Source organism: Phymastichus coffea, unplaced genomic scaffold (genome assembly GCF_024137745.1).
Source record: "Phymastichus coffea isolate CEN01 unplaced genomic scaffold, Cenicafe_Pcof_1.1 PCOF00023, whole genome shotgun sequence".
NCBI lineage: Eukaryota > Metazoa > Arthropoda > Insecta > Hymenoptera > Eulophidae > Phymastichus > Phymastichus coffea.
In genome coordinates this window covers 2,462,014-2,479,781 of record NW_026706834.1, presented here as the reverse complement: position 1 = coordinate 2,479,781, position 17,768 = coordinate 2,462,014, and the positions used below count along the sequence as shown (strand labels likewise).

Sequence of the window (17,768 nt, the reverse complement as noted above, 5' to 3'; positions counted from 1 at the left end):
TTCTACCGTTTCATATATATTGATATTTGCGACCTGTGTGTACGAAATGTTCAATCTATGGCACTTTCTGTTCTTGTTAATTGTTTTGATATTAATGTTGTAGATCATTTTTACTCAAGTTTGGTAGCGTTAAATCATTTATGACTAGATATATTTTTGTCATAGTTTGAACATTTGATATCTTTTATTTTTACTTATGTTAGATAATTTGATGTAAAACGATTCTTTGCACATTTTGCACGAACGAGGCTTTTATGGCAATAAGTTTTGATATGACCATATTCTTGGTAATGCATGCATTCAGGAATATCTCTTTTTTTACGCGGTGTTTCGAAACTGATAATTTGGTTCATATTTTTAATTCCATGAAAAATATTAGTAATGGCTGCTGAGTTATTTTATGTTTAATATTTGAGATCATAATTACTTTATGGTTATTACCATATTTATTTACGTTTCAATATTTTTTTAATTCATCAATATTGACTGAAGAATGCATATTTTTTGAAACTACCTTATTCGGTTTGTTTTATTTCTTCTGTAATATGTAAAAATCAGTATTTTTCTTTTCTAATTCTTTTATTATCGGGGAAAGAGATTCTGGGTTTTCTATTTGTAGTTTGATTTCATTATTTTGTATGCTTTATAGCAACCTCATAAAAATCTTTTAATTAACGCACCCGAACAGCAGCACTTAACCTACAACCCACTTAACTTACAAATTCTGCCAGATCCTTTAAGAAAGAATATGGCGTAGTCGGTTAAACACCGACAAAAAGGACGAAAGGTGACTTGTCTTCTCCGAAAATCTTCCTGGTTCTTCTCATCAGAAAGAAAATTTCTTATTGGCCCAAATTACCAATGGGACTGTATGATGCTTCCTCTAATCTTTCATAATTTTGTGATATTTTATATCTCTTACCCCTACTTAGGCTATGAATACATTAAAATCTATTTCCATCTCTGATTAATGTAAAATTACAGCGCGCCAAAGCTCGTTAAAGAGGAATACGAGGATTACGCATAATTAATTATTTAAAAAAATATTTTATAAAAGAGCTTTAGCATCGTCCTACATCTATTGTAGTTCTCGGATGCATCCGATTGCTGTTCTTAATACCTTGATGATGATCCTATGATTTTATTCCAGTGTACTATATTCTGAAACTTGCTTAACGGTTGGTACATGCATGTAGGAATCACAGCATTATCCATGACTCAATCGCCAAAAAGTCTTATTACAATTAATTTGCACATAACAAAATTATTTAAAAAAAAATGCTAAAATTACTTAATTTTATACAACTTTTGTTAAAAAAATAATTATAGAAATTCTTCCATAATTTCATCGTTGTCTTCTCAGTCCATACATGCGCCTGGATGTAAAATGCGTTTATGCGTTTGACGTTTTGAAGTGCACATATGGTTCTGTAACTGCCATTGTGATTTGGACCTACTGTGACTAATATTCTGCATTCAAAAGAAGAATATTCCCAATCGTTTAAATCTTAAACTTTGAGTTCGAATCGATCTAGTCAAGTCTTCTTTAGATCGCCGGAACGAAAATTTTAGTAGCATTTTTAAGCGTATCTTAAATCACGAAATGTACTTAGAAATCACTTCTGTACTTGGAGTAATCGAGATTACCAGAGCTCTACTCCGATCCATGATAGTGAAACTCTAGCCATAAATTATTACGCTTGTACTTTTATGTTAGTCGCCGATACGGAAAGGGCGATTTGAATAATCGCACGAGCGGTTCTTCGTCTCAATTAAGCGGTATGATTGCCTACTTGTTCTAAGCGTAATTTTTGCCAAGCATCATGTAGCCTTGCATGTCCACTGCGTACTCAATCATGATAAAGACTGTGCTGTATTGGAAAGGGTGGGTAGTTATTTAATAAACTCCCACTAGTTTATATGTGTTTTTTCACATCTTTAGTGATCGGATTGTACCAAACGATGCGGTCATGTAGAATAAGACGATATGCTGTGATTCCTCCAAAAATATTTTCTCTTATTTCAAATTCTATGCGCAAATCTACTGGTGCAGTCTTTAAAGTCTCATTTTGTTTGGAACAATCAATTGCTATAAACGGCATGTGATATCTATATTCAAATCATTGAAGCATAGCTTCAGGATCTTTACTATAGTACAATCTTTGAAAATTAACGTACATGTACAAAATTGCATACTTGTTTTTAGCTACGAGGGGGGGGGGGGGGGGCAATAAGTGTTTACACAAAGAAGGGAAAAACAGTTTTGTGTATGTAATTTTTATTTTATTTTTAACATATTCTCCTTAAAGGTCGATCTATTTTATGAAACGGCCTTCCAGTTTTTTTAAGACATCAGAAAAATATGATTTCTGAAAACCCTCAAAATAGGCATTTGTTTCGGCGATGACTTCTTCATTCGACGTGAATCGTCCGGCAAGCCATTTTTTGAAGTTAGGAAATAAGAAAAAGTCACTGGGAGCCAAATCAGGCGAATATGGTAGATGGTCAATTAATTCGAACTTTAAATCGTTAATTTTTGCCATCGAAACTGCACACGTGTGAACTCGAGCATTGTCTTGAAGAAAGAGGTATTTTTTTTGTTCAAGTAGGAAGTTTTTCTCTGATTTTTTCTTTCAGCTAACTTAACCCTTAAATGCCACACGGGGTAACATTTACCCTAGCCCTTTTTCAGCGATCTGTACTTCCGTGGCCCTATCCCAAATTATAGTTTTGGCTCCATCTATCGTTAGTTGGATGTTAGGCTACCAGTTCATGCAGTTTTGGCGGGTCAGTCTCTTGACAGCTGCCGAAGAGAGCGAACGAAAAAGAGGGTGGGGTTCAAAGTTATCCGCTGTGTCATTTACGTATATTTGACCGTGGTGAACTGTGATTTTTTTTTCGTTTTTCTTGGAAGTAATTTTCAAATTCGAGGCGTAAGTACTACACTATAAGATATTATATATTTTTTTGAGCCGTTTTTTCAATGTTTTTGCAATATTTTAGATGTCGCGTAATTTGCGGAGTCGGGCGTTACCAGCGTTAGCCCATTGCCTTGTTGATGAGACGTCAGCCATCGACGAGATGACATCAAACGATGGTGATCACGTATCAGAGCAAAGTTCTTCTGAGGAAGCATATGAGCCTTCTCGTGAAAATTCAACGGAAAGTGCTGCAGAGATGATGGATGTAGATGAAGATGACTTAGAAAATGCTAGTTTGGATCAGCGTCTGTTAGACGCTCAAAATCGTCGAGAATCAAGAAACAGCAATGGCTGTGCGGGCAGACCAACGACGGTTTTGAGAAGGAAAAATGGCTACAAGTGGAATACAAAGGCTCCCGACAGGACTTCAGGTCAGTTTTATTCATCTATTTACAAGCGGAGCTCAGGTATATACGTACTGTGCTCGTCGTCTCTCTTGGGCGAGTATGGCGGAGCGGTAAAGATGAACCAGCAGGGGGGGGGGCACGCATAGAGAGAGAGAGAGACAGTGAGAGAGAGAGAGAAAGGGAGAAAGAGAGAATAAAGGAAAGAAAGAGATCTGGGATATTTCGGAGCACGGCGTAGTTCGGAGTCGTCAACTTTCACTTTCCAAAAATTATTTCGATTTCAAAATTTCTGATTGCAGATCGTGTATCTCCGGCAGAAGGAGGCAGAATCCCGGGTCCTATTGGACCAGCGGCTAATTTGACTGCATTAGAAGATTTTTGGGAGGTGCTGATGGCAAGTGAAATTTTTGAAAAAATTGCCTTGCATACAAATAACCAAATTGAGCACGTATGCGCTTCGATAATGGTCAGCAATCAGTTGTTACAGTCTTATCATCATCTCACGGATATTGTAGAAATCAAAGCGCTGATAGGTTTGTTGTATTATGCCGGTTCGCGAAAAGACTCAAACGTTGATGTTCATAAGATGTGGGACAAAAGGCATGGTATTAGCGTATATCGGTGTACAATGTCGCGAATGAGATTGACATTTCTTTGCATATGCCTTCGTTTTGATGATAAGGAAACGCGAGATAAAAATGACAGATTAGGAGCTATTAGGGAAATTTGGACTATTTTTATTACTAACTGTATGAATTACTATAATGCTAGCTCAAAAACAACAGTTGACGAACAGTTGTTGGATTTTCGTGGGCGATGTGTTTTTCGTATATATATAAAATCGAAACCCGATAAATACGGTCTCAAATTGATCACACTGAATGATGCTGAAACTTCTTACCTTATTTTTGCGATGTCGTACTTAGGAAAAGAAAAAATTACCGATATGCTACAAGGTGAAAAGAATCCTGAATATTTTTTTAGAAAAGTAACTGTGCCGATTCATGGCTCTCATCGAACAGTCACTTGTGACAATTGGTTTACGACAATCCCTCTGATTGATCGCTTCATAGAAAATCCGTATAATTTAACAATAACGGGTACCGTTCGCAAAAACAAGGTGGAAGTTCCAGCACAATTCAAATTAGCTTCCAAACAAGTTCCTCATACGAGCTTTTTTTATTCTAAAAGTATCATGCTGCTTTCGTTTACGCCTAAAAAAACAAAATTGTACTTGTCGCGTTTTCTTATTCGAAATCGAACGAAATCTCCGAAGGAAAACCCAATATAATTTTGCACTATAATAGTACGAAAGGTAGAACAGAGTGTTTCCACCAACTCTGTCACGCGTATACGACAGCGATGCGAACAAACTGTTGGCCAATGCGTTTTTTTATGAGCATGCTAGACCAGGCAGCTGTAAACGCTCGAATATTATTTAAATGTTCAAAGCGTAATGTAAAACAAGATGATACTCTATCAGCGTTTGATTGTCTCCAAGATTTGTCAATGCATCTAATTAAGCCGTATTTGCTAGATAGAATCACAGTGCCCAGCCTTCGAACTGACTTGCGCTTAGGAATAAAAATGATTTTAGGTCTCACAGATGAAGTTATCGTCGATGAAGAAAGGCCTTACTTCGATAAAAAAACTAGATGTGGCCTATGTAGTCGAAAAAATGATCGGAAAACAAAAGAACAATGCCCCTCTTGCCTTCGTGCAATGTGCAATGATCATCGCGTATACATGTGTATTGAATGTGCCGGTACGGATTAATATTTTCATGATTCAGAAATGAAATTATTAATCAGAATTCCTTAAGTACTAATTATATTTCATTTTTATATCATTTAATTCATGTATTATAAGATTTATAATGTAAAAAATATCGCTACGTCAAAAATTTGCATGCTTGCAAATTAGCGAAAATTTTTTTCTCAAAATATATATACTTTTTAGAAAATTTCTTGTAACCATGAGTTTCATTGAAAACTTCTATATTTTGTACATGTAACTCTAAATTTTTATTGAAAAATTTTGAAAATTGATAAAGTTACGAGGAATAGAAAAAAAAACGGAAAAATGCTCAATTTTTTTTCCTAATTTTTTTTTAGTGTGAAAAAAAAATTTTTTTGTTACAGTGAATAATTCTTACGATAAATTATGTTGAGGCGCTAGCGCGGGGGCTGAGGCAGAAATCCCGTCGGGAATGAGGTGATGCAGAGGAAAGATCCTTTAACTTGGATCCTTTATTGATCGCTTCTTGTGGTAACAAAACAGGCAAAGGTTACAATATCGCGTTGAATGATGATTCTGGCGGTGGAGAACGCAGGTCAATGCTAGCCGAAAGCTCCAAGCAAAACAGAGCTTAGCAACGGCGGTGACGTCGTTCGGGGGAAGGGGCTTCAGTCTTGCCCCCACTTCAGGGCCTGCGTCGTCGTCCTCTCGTCGGGGGATAGAGGAAAGGGGGGCCTGGGCTCGAGCCGCGCGAGGCCGGGCAACTCGACCAAACATCCCGCCCGCCTCGTTCCGAGAACGACTCGCTGATGTTGTAGTCGCCGAGCGCCCTAGGGTGGCTGCTCGATGAGACCGAGGGCTGGCAGGGGCGCCAGCTTGACGACTGGCCGGACATACTCCCCGGCGGTGGTCCGGATCTTGGCGGAGCGAACGAGGCCATCCGGTCCTAGGTGGATGGCGACTATACGGCCAAGAGGCCATCGCCTGTCTGGGCGCAGAAGAGTAGGGTCGGTTATGACCACAAGGTCGTTGACCTGGAGGTTAGGTCGAATGGTCCTCCACTTGGGGCACTGACGCAGGGTATTCAGGTACTCGCGGCCCCAGCGGTCCCAGAGCAGCCCGCGGATGGCTCGGACGAGCTCCCAGTGCTGTGTGCTCTCCAGGTTGGTGGTTGCGGGGAGCGGCTGCGGAATTGAGGTGGCAGAGGTTCCGAGGAGAAAGTGGCTCGGTGTCAGAGCGTCCAGATCGTCCAGGTCTCCGGTGGGCGGCGCGAGCGGTCGGCTGTTCAGGGTAGCCTCGATGGAGACGAGGAGCGTGGTAAACTCCTCGTAGGTGAGCCTTCTGGGGGCGGCAATGCGGTGAAGGTGGGCCTTCATGCTCTTCACGCCGGCCTCCCAGAGTCCGCCGAAGTGAGGGGCAGCCGGGGGGATGAACCTCCACGAGACGCCGTCCTGTGCTAGCGTCCCTTCGACCAGCCCCCAGTCGATTTCGGCCTCCTGCAGCAGTCGTCGAAGCTCCAGGCTGGCACCGCGGAAGTTGGTGCCATTGTCGCTCCAGATCTCGTTTAGGCGTCCTCTCCTCCCGATGAATCGGGTGAGGGCTCCGAGGAAGCTGGCCGTCGTCAGGTCACCGACGAGCTCCAGGTGGATCGCTTTCGTGCTCATGCACACGAAAAGTGCCACGTATCCCTTGATGGTAGGGAGTCCCCGTCCGCGGCTTCGGCAGAGTGGAAATGGGCCGGCATAGTCCACGCCGCAGTGACTGAAGGGCCGCGAGGGGGTCACCCTGACCGCGGGGAGGGGGGCCATCCCTTGGGTGGCGGTCCTTGCGGAGATCCGGGCGCAGATCAGGCACTGGCGAAGGTGGCGCTTGACGCGTGACTTGCCGCCGGTGATCCACGCCTTCTGCAGGACTCTCGTGTAGGTAGATCGAAAGCCTCCATGCAGGCTGCGAGCGTGGGCCCATCGGAGGACGAGCTCTGCCAGGTGCGAGCGTCCGTCCAGGAGGACGGGGTGGCGCTCGTCGTAGGGCAGTGGAGATCGTGAGAGGCGTCCGCCCACTCTCAGGAGTCCGTCTTCGTCTAGGAAGGGTTCCAGCGCTCTGAGTGAGGCCTGGAGCCGGGGCGCGGGTCCTTGGAGGAGCTTGATCTCATCCGCGAAGGTTTGACGTTGCGAGAGGCGGGCGCAGGTGAGAAAGGCCCAGCGGAGGTCATCAGCTCGGACGGGCCCCAAAGGTCTGGGCGAGTTGGGCGTTGACCCGATCAGCAGCTGGTGGGCCCTCACGGTGCCGCGGAGGAGACTCCCCAGCGTGGAGAAATTCTCGAGGTGGTTCCGGGCCTGGTCCTCCGTGGCGGCAGGGCTTCGGCGACGAGCGAGCGAGACCAGGCAGGCCGTGGTGGTGTCGCCCGGGCCTGTAGACGGTGGGTCGTCGACGAGAGCGGTCTGGGGCCAGGCGGATTCGGGGCTGGACAGCCACTTCGGCCCGGTCCACCAGAGGCGGTGGTCCTTGAGGGTGTCCGAACCGACCCCCCTAGAGGCGATGTCCGCGGGATTGTCGGTGGTGGGCACGTGGTGAAGGGTTGCTCCGGCAATCAATTCCTGGACGTGGGCGATGTAGTTGTCCACGAGGTCGTTCCCCACCGGTTCGTCGGACTGCAGCCAATGCAGTGCGACGCGAGAGTCGCTCCAAAGGTGGCAGGCCAAGATCGGGACCTTGAGGGCGGAGGCGGTGGTGGTGAGAAGCTGCGAGGCGATGAGAGCCGCGCGCAGTTCCAGTCGCGGGATTGTCATGCGTAGGCGACCGGTTGACGCTGGCTGGAGGCTCTTGATGGAGGAGAGCTTTGTCCGAGCGTTGAGTAGGGCGATGGTGACGCTTCCGTCCTTGTCGGTGACCCGCGAGTAGACTGCGGCGGCTAGGGCGCGGCGGCTGGCGTCGGCGAACGCGTGGAGCTGGAGATTCTTGTCGGGTGCGAGCCCGACCCATCGGGGGATGTCGATCTCGGTGGCCGCGAGGATCGTGGAGCGGAATGCGGACCACTTGTCCTGTCACGCCTGTGAGAGGATCTCGTCCCAGCTCAGCTTCGCTCTCCACAGATCCTGCACGATCATCTTAGCCACGAGGGTGATTGGCGCCAGCCATCCCGCCGGATCGAAGATACTGGAGAGCTCGGCGAGGGCCTTGCGCTTAGTCAGTTGAAGCCCGGGATGAGGCGAGGCGGGAGGCTTAAACCGGAATCGGTCGGTGGTCGGGCTCCAGCCTACTCCGAGCTCGGTGACTGGTCCGTCCGCCGAGAGATGGACCCAGCTGGGTCGAAGGCGATCGTCCACGGCGATGTCCTCAAGCAAGGCGGGGTCGCTGGCCACCCACTTCCGCAGGTGGAAGCCGCCCACCGTGAGGAGCGCGATCAGCTGGTCCCTGAGGCGTCGGGTTGTCTCCAAACTGTGGCCACCGCTGAGGAAGTCGTCCATGTAGAGGTCGTTCTCAGCGGCCTCTCGGGCGAGTGGGAAGCGGGCGCCCTCGTCGGCGCAGAGCTGTCTGATGGTCCGGAGGGTCAGGTAAGGTGCGCAGGTCTCGCCGTAAGTGACGGTTTGCAGCGCGTAGTGGTGGGCGGGGGAGTCTGCGTCCTGGCTCCACAGCACTCTCTGGAGGTGGACGTCCTCTGGCCTCACGCGGATCTGGCGGAACATCATCTGGATGTCCGCGCAAAAGGCGTAACGGTGCAGCCTCCACCTAGTGAGCACGGTGGTCACGTGCCCTTGTAGCTTCGGCCCGGCGTGCAGCGCGTCGTTCAGGCTGTATCCGGAGGATGTGGGTCTCGAGGCGTTGAAGACGACGCGCAGTTTCCGTCCTCGATCATGATGTTGCCAGATTCCGTGATGCGGGATGTAGACGGCCGGTCCTTGATGTGCGGTGAGCTCCTCGGCAGTGAGACGCCGCATGTGCCCGAGGTTCTCATACTCGGCCATGAACTCGTGGTAACGGCCCGACAGTTCCTGGTCCCGCTGCATCCGGCGGTGCATCGAGGCGAGGGCGGAACGAGCCTGGCTCAGGCTCTCCCCGAGGAGAGCGACGCGTTCCGGTCGTAGCGGGAGGGCTACGGTGTAGCGCCCTGTGGGGTCTCGGCTGCATCCTCGAGCGCACGCTGCCTCGCACTCGACGTCGGCGGTGGAGATCCTTCTCGTCTGGGGTACCTCATCCAGAGACCAGAATTTCTGGACGAGGCCGAGGAGGCGCTCGTGGCCGGTCGCTGGGCCCGGGATGGACAGGGTGGCGCAAGACAGGGCAACGCCCTGGTCGGCCTGTCGAGCGGCGGCCGCGCGCCCGGTGAGCGTCCAGCCGAACACAGTGTTCTGGGCCAGAAGCGGGCCGTAGCTCCGAACGCCCGATTGGATGATCCGGCCGTAGGCGTCCGCACCGATGACGATATCAATTCCGGCCGGACGGTCGAATTGAGGGTCGGCGAGGGGCAACTCTCCCTGCGGATCCGGGCGGGGCTTCTCGATGGCTCCGGAAGGGGTGACGATTGCGACATCTCTCAGGACAAGCGCCTCAATGCGGATTAGTCGGTCGCCGGAGGGGGATCTGAGGTGCAGCATCGTCTGGTGTCTCGCCGAGTCCATGGCAGGGCCGGCGACTCCGACAACGTCGACTCGGACGCGGCGTAGCCTGCAGCCGAGTCTGCGGGCGAGGGTGAGGCTCAGGAGGGTTACCTCGGAGCAGGGGTCCAAGAGTGCTCTGCCCGGCACCGGCGGTGAGCCGTCGCTGCTGGCCTGGACGACGGCAGTGGGAAGGAGGGACAGTCATAACTGTTCCTCTTCCCTCGCCGAGACCTCTGGACAGGCTCGGGTGATGGCGGCCTGGACGCGGGGGGCCTTTGGCGCGGGATCCTCGTCCTCGTCGCGGTCAGCGGGACGTCTGGCCGGCCGGCCTGCTCCTTCGTGGATGAGGGTGTGGTGGGCCCCGGAGCAACTTCTGCAAGTCCCATTTGACGGGCAGATCCTGGCCCAGTGCGAGCCACTCAAGCAGTTGAAGCAGAGGCCGCGGTCCGAGACGAATCTCCTCCTTTCCTCAGGCGTCAGGCCGCGGAAGGTCAGACAATGGCCAATATAGTGAGCCTCCTTGCAGGCTGGGAATCCGCTCCGCTTGAGGGCAGTGGTGTGGGCCCGCACTTGTCGGCCGCTCGGCTGGCGCCCCTGGCTCTGGTCGGCCTTGCGGGATGCGTCGGATGCGCTGGCCGATTGAGGGAGGGCGGAGGTCGGGGGGTACAGCGGCCGCAACGTCCGGAACCGCCGCTGGAGGAACTCTCCCAGCTGTTAGAAGGTCGGCTCGCTGGTTTTCTCCTCTCTCTCCTGCTCCCAGACTCTTCGGGTGGCAGGATCCATGGCTCGGCTGCCGAGATGGACGAACCAGTCGTCCCAACTGCCGACTGGTCGGCCGAGCTTCTCCAGCTGGGTGCGGTGACGTCTCATTGTGCAGCAAAGTTTCTGGATCTTCTCCGGCGATTCCTTGGCGAGCGGAGTGAGGTGGAGTAGGGCGTTGAGGTGGTTTCGCACGCGCAGCTTTGGCTGGTCGAAACGGCTGCAGAGGGCCTCCCAGGCCGTGGAGTAGTCGTGTCCTGACGACTTGAAGTCCCTGATTGCCTCGGCCGCCGCACCGTCGAGATTCGTCTTGAGAAACAGCATCTTCGTGGCATCTCCCAGGCTGGTGTTGGAGTGCACGATGTCGATGAAGAGGTCCTTGAATGACTCCCACTCTTCGTCGAGGCCTCCGAACCGAGGTAGGGTGATGCGGGGAAGCCGGGCCAAGGCGACGTTTCCTCCGTCGTGAATGTCAAGGCCACCGGTAGCGCTGCATGAGGGGGTCGAGGCGGGGCTCGGTGACCCGATCTCCAATGTGATTAGACGATCCCGGAGGTCGATGAGGTTTCCCTTGATTGAGGAGTACAGGTCCTCGGCGACGAAGTAGCGGTTGCTGCCGCGGTAGGCGTCTGCGTCGTCCTCGGTCGAGGTCAGAAGGCGGACGTGATTGTCGCAGAAGTTGGCCCAGTATCCCTCCACGAGCTGGAGCCGCGTCTGGAGTATCCCCATTGTCCATTGATCGGCCGGGGAGCCGCGGACCCTATCCGCCGTCTGTCGCAGCACTTCGAATAGTGCTTCCTGGATGGCAGTGAGAATCATCTGGAAGATGATGAGGGTTTAGAGACCGCGTGGAGGGGGACGGAGTCGCCGTCTGTCGGCCAGGGTCGGGCGTCCGACGCTCCGGCTCAGCGCGCGTTCTCCGGCTCCTCCGCTCAGGGGTGTCGGCCGGACGCGTGTCGTCGCCGTCGGCGCGGCGACGAGACGTGCGTCCGCGACGACCGAGAGCCACAGCCGTGATGCGGCTGGGGGGCCGTTCGAGGGGGGGGTCAAGTGTCGACCGGGGCTCGCGGAGCCCTGGTAGGGCGACGACGGCGCGTTGGCGTCGGCAAGACCCGGTGTCGTTGGCGTCGGCGAGACCCGGTGTCGTTGGCGTCGACGGCGCGTCGGTGCCGGCGAGGAGTCGCTGCTGTCGACGGCGGCCATCTTGAACGCCGCTTGGCGTTGCTGCTGTCGGCGGCGGCCATCTTGGATGCCGCTTGGCGTCGCCGTCGTCCACCCGGGGCGCCGTCACCGAGCTCGACGTGGCCACCGGGTCCTCGCCGGCGCACGCGGTCGGTCCCAGCCGGGCCTCGAAAGTCCGGCCTCCCTCGACCCGTCTCATGCGCGTCGCTGGCGGTCACCTTGCCAAGACGCTCGTCCGCCGACAGCTGGGCTGGCCGGGCGAGTCGAAGCCGGGGCTGAGGTGAGCGCGCCTCGCCTCCGGGCCGCGCCTGAAGTCGCGGCGACGCCGGGCTTCGGTCCAGGCGCGGCCGCCCGCCGTAGGCCAACGTTCAGCCTCAATTAAATAGGGTGCCTACCTCGATCGTTGTCCGGGATCCGGCTCGAAGGACCAAAATGTTGAGGCGCTAGCGCGGGGGCTGAGGCAGCAATCCCGTCAGGAATGAGGTGATGCAGAGGCAAGATCCTTTAACTTGAATCCTTTATTGATCACTTCTTGTGGTAACAAAACAGGCAAAGGTTACAATATCGCGTTGAATGATGATTCTGGCGGTGGAGAACGCAGGTCAATGCTGGTCGAAAGCTCCAAGCAAAACAGAGCTTAGCAACGGCGGTAACGTCGTTCGGGGGAAGGGGCTTCAGTCTTGCCCCCACTTCAGGGCGTGCGTCGTCGTCCTCTCGTCGGAGGATAGAGGAAAGGGGGGCCTGGGCTCGAGCCGCGCGAGGCCGGGCAACTCGACCAAACAAATTAAGTATCGAATTACATATGAAAAAATTTTCAGACAAAAATATTAAAAACTTCCAGAGTTATGATTAGTTTTTGGACTGGGGTAAAGAGAACCCCCTATGGCAAGTATGCGACTTTTTAGAGGTGTGGCATTTAAGGGTTAAAATGACGCATAATATTGTCCAGTGATCGTCTGACCCTTTTCCAAGTAGTCGATGTAGATGATTCCATACGCATCCCCGAAAACCGTGGCCATAATCTTACCAGCTGATTTTACTGTCTTTGCTTCTTTGGGGCTGGTTCTGCTGCGGTAATCCATTATTTGGACTATTCTTTGGTTTCAGGAGTGTAGTGATGTACCCATGTTTCGTTTACAGTTACGAGTCGACGCCAAAAGTCTTCCAGATTACGACATATGCGTGCCAAAAGAGGTTCAGAGGTGACCACGCGGGTTCGTTTGTTTTCAACAGTGAGCAAACGGGGCACCCATCTAGCTGATATTTTTTTTATCCCCAATTTTTCATGCAAAATTGAAATGATTGTACCTCTGTGGCCTCAACTAATTTTCGCAATTTTAATCTTCTATCACTCAACACCATATCGTGGATTTAGTTGACCATTTCGGGCGTATTCACTTCTACGGGGCGTCCTGAACGAGGTTCATCTTTTGTTGTTGTACGGCCGTGTTTAAATTCATTTACCCAGTCATAAACAGTCTTAAACACAGGGGCAGACTTGCCATGAACGGCGTTCAACTCAACTGTGATTTCTTTTGGTGTAAGGCCTTTCAAATGACAATGTTTTATCACCGTTCGAAACTCTGTTTTTTCCATTTTTCAAATAAACCAATAACTTTTTGTTCAACCAACGCTCACAAAAAACGACTTAATGAATCGAGTTGAAACTTTGTACGATATCTAGTTAGTAGTATTGCTTGCCAAAAACATCATAATTTATGCGTGACAAGCGCCATCTCTTGGATTTTTTAAAGACTTATTGACCCCCCTCGTATATCAACATTTAGATTACCATATGAATAGCATTGAGAGTTAAGTTGAAGTTTTACATTACTGATGTTGCAATGATCGAATCGACTAACATTAACTGCTCTGACATTTTTGTGATTAGTTTGAAAAGCTAAAATGACATAACACGATTTTTCTAGTTGATTTGCAGTCTTGACGGTCCAAACATGATTTTTATTCATATGTAGCATTGGATACTTGTATAAATCCCGACTACGAAAACTCATTGAAATGCTTCTTTCCCATTGAGCAAACGAATTTTACACGCATTTGATGCAGTCACGTTTGGCATAAGCCACTCGAGATGTTTTATATCAACCTTAATGTCTTCGAAAATATTTCCATCATTGATGCGTTTTCTTGTTTGTTTAAGAGCATTAACATCTGTATTTGATCTAATGAGAATTAATTCATGTTTTATACTCACTAGTACTTTGCGATAGTCTTCAATAAATTCGAGAATAAAACTTAGTGGAATTAAAACATCAAAGTTACCGTCTTGATCAACAATCAAATGATTTTCTTCTATATCTACCCAGCCAGCATTTTCAATCATCAAAGTTGGAGTAAAAGATAGATAGTTTTTTATAACGATTGTTAGCCCGACGTTTTTGCATGCATCGATTTCTATGGCATTCAACTCATATCTAATTTCCTAAAACAGGTAATAAATTACATTATTAGCAAATGCAGTATTCGTTAGGTGTGTATTATCATTTTTTACACATAATCATCCACAAATGCGCAGCGAACTACACGAAGGCAGTACGCACAAGTCTTGATATTGATTTGCATTGCGGATTTCATCGCTATTCTTGAATAATGAATTGGAGTACAGTTGATGAGCGTGTATCTCATGAGCTAGAGATTCATCAAAGGTGACAGGAAGCTGTATTTCTAGAACGTTATCCATTTCGTAGAAAGCAGCAAGATATAATGCAAATTATTTTTCACAAATGATTTTTAAGCCTAGACTTTTCAGTAACTGTATGATTTGGCGTATTAAAGCTTTTTTTTTATTGACGACTGATGACTGGTAGGCATATTTTATTCTTCATATAGCGCACACTGCTTTCTGAATTGTAAACGATTTCCATCATATACTTTTGATATGTAATTTAATGGTTATAACTTCTCTGCGAAAGTTTATCAAATTTCTGTCCTGATCCATGATGCGTAACTGTAAATGATCAATACACTTTGTAGTAATTGCTGGGAAAAATTTGTGAATATCGTGATCTTCTGTTTCATTTAAATATGTTCCAGAGGTGATGCTACATAAGATTCTCAATGTGTTTACCTCAAGAATTATAACTAGAAGATCCAACCGACCCGTCTGCTAGTAAACGCGGGATGAATTCTAGTAGACGACCGATGAAATATTCCGGATGGAAACCAATAGGCTCAGAACTTTCAATTATACAACGTAACGTATTATTATTTGGTTTCAAATTTACTGTAATATAATGTTCCTCCAGGGTTTTCTAAAGAAATTTATTAATACTGTCAAGCTCGTAGTTGCCTGTAGGTATTGTGATGACTTTCTTTACCAACATAAGATTTATTGTGGTTGTCGTCAGTATTAGGTATTGAATTGAATGTTAAAAGTTCAACTAAACCTAAAACGTAATTTTATTTTAATAAAAGCTCAATAGACGGAAAATTGACTTCTAGAACTGACGATGTAACCGTATGAGTCAAAGTGAAAGAACTCTCCATGACTGTTCTAATACGATTAGCAAGTATTTTGTAGTTTTTTTACTTACGAGGTCTGTCCGAAAAGTATCGGGCCTACATTTATATTTTCGTGCTAGCGTTATCGTATTAGCGTTCAAAGTAATCCCTACTTGATTGAATAATACGGTTCCATCGATGTTTACACTTTACATATATACAGTCCACTTTACATATATACACTTTACATATAATACAGTCCTGGAACTCACTTTTAGGGATAGCCTTAAGTACACTCGTCGCATTGTTTTCAACCGTTCTTTTGTCATCGAATAGGTGTCCTTTGAGTGGTTTTTTTAGTTTTGGAAACAGCAAAAGTTACAAGGGGCTATGTCGGGACTGTATGGAGGTTGTCGAAGCAATGCGATATTGTGTTTGCTTAAAAACTGCTGCACAAGATTGGATGAATGCGCTGGCGCATTATCATGATGGAGAAGCCAGTCACCACTTTCCCAAAAGTGCGGCCGTTTTCTTCTTACTGTATCATGCAAACGTTTCAAAATTTGAATGTAGTATTCTTTACTGTTTGTCTGACCTGTTCGTGCATATTCGTGATGTACAACACTTTCACAATCGAAAAAAACAATCAACATTGACTTAATGTTGCTCCGACTTTGACGTGCTTTTTTTGGTCTTGGCGATTCAGAATGCTTCCACTGTGAAGATTGTTGTTTTATTTCAGGAGCATAACCATAAACATATGATTCATCACCTGTAATAACTGTTCTAAGCACATTATCATCATTATTGACCATATCCAGATTGTCCAGAGCGATTTCTAAGCGAATGTTCTTTTGCTCTGCTGTGAGCAATTTTGGGATGAATTTCGCACACACGCCTTTCATTCCTAAATTTTCGGTTAAAATTTCTGAAATGATAGTTTTTGGTATCCCAAGGTATTCTACTAGTTCTCGCACAGTCATACGACGATCTTGTTCGATTGCAAGTCGCACCCGCTCAATATTATCTGCGGTTTTTGTCGTCGAAGGGCGGCCGGAACGAGAATCACTATCGACAGAAATGCGACCATCCTTGAACCGTTTCTACCACTCTTTTATTCGTGTTTTACTCATACACTCGCTTCCGAAGGCCTTTTGCATCATTTCAATTGTTTCTGAACTCGTTTTTCCGAGTTGAAAGAAAAATTTGATGCAAATTTGTTGATTTTGTTTTTCAGTCATTTTTGACAATATCAAAATCCGACGAACGCGAAAAAGGCACTGTAAACAAAGATACGCAGCGCATAAACTATACGTCCGGCAGGTGTCAGTAAGTAACCAATAGATTCGTGAGGCTTTACTGTTGACGTTTCTGTCCGGTAGAGGTCGCTCGAACACTATGGCGCGAAGATATAAACGTAGGCCCGATACTTTCCGGACAGACCTCGTACATACTTCCACATACAAACTGCAGACAGAGGTGACCATAGGTATTAAAATATTGATATCTCTTACAATTAGTATTGTACTTGATCTCGTCAACTCCAAAATATATCATCAAATCGAGAGGAGATTCGAGAGAAGGTTGCCAAAACTATCAAAGTGTGTAACTTTATTTCCAATTTTCCGATAAGCAAAGATAGTGTGTTCCAAGTGCATTAACGTTATCGAGATTTATTATAGCTGATTCACGATAGTGTGGTCTAGAAATTGGTAAATCGTTTCTCATCAATACGCCGCGGAAATTTGGTATGTTTAAAACTTTACCATACGAGGATCGTTTGAAAAGTCCGTGCAAAAATAAAAACTACTTGATTTTTTTTAATAAATCTTTTTTATTTTTCAACATAGTCTCCTTTCAGACTTATACACTTCATCTAACGCTGCTCTAGTTTGTTAATCCCTTCCAAATAATAGAATTTGTCCAAGTCTGTAAAATAGGCATTCGTTTCTGCAATCACCTCCTTGTTCGAATAAAATCTTTTCCCCGCCAGCCATTTTTTCCTATTAGGGAACAAATAGTAGTTCGACGGAGCCAAGTCTGGGGAATAGGGGGGATGTGAAACGAGTTGGAACCCTATCTCCATCAGTTTTGCGCCCACAACTGCTGAGGCGTGAGCTGGCGCATTATCGTGGTGGAAGAGGACTTTTTTGTGGGCCAATCGTGGACGTTTCTCTAGCAACTCAGTTTTCAAACGATCCAATAACGATGAATAATATTCGCCTGTAATAGTTTTACCCTTTTCCTGATAGTCGATGAAGATTATTCCTTGCGAATCCCAAAAGACAGTGGCCATAACCTTCTCGGCCGAAGGAATTGTCTTCGTCTTTTTCGGAGCAGATTCCCCCTTGGTAACCCATTGTTTAGACTATGCTTTGGTCTCAAGAGTGTAGTGATGTATCCATGTTTCATCTATAGTGATGAAACGACGCTTAAAGTCTTACGGATTTTGCTGGAACAGCTGCAAACGATTCTTGCAACACTTCACACGATCTCGTTTTTGGTCAATCGTGAGCAATCGCGGCACCCATCTAACGGATAGCTTTTTCATGTCCAAATGTTGGTGCAAAATATTATGTACCTGTTCGCTCAAGATGCCTATAGTACTAGCAATCTCACGCACCTTCACTCTTCTGTCAGCCATCACCATATCAATGATTTTATCAATGATTTCTGAAGTGGTAACCTCAACAGGACGTTCA

At 47.5% G+C, this 17,768-nt stretch overlaps 1 protein-coding gene across 3 annotated transcripts in view; it reads right to left on the bottom strand.

Moving 5' to 3' along the window:
- LOC131675475 (kinesin-like protein Klp10A) overlaps window positions 1–17,768 on the bottom strand; it is a 929,209-nt gene that overhangs the window by 296,359 nt on the left and 615,082 nt on the right. The window lies entirely within an intron of this gene.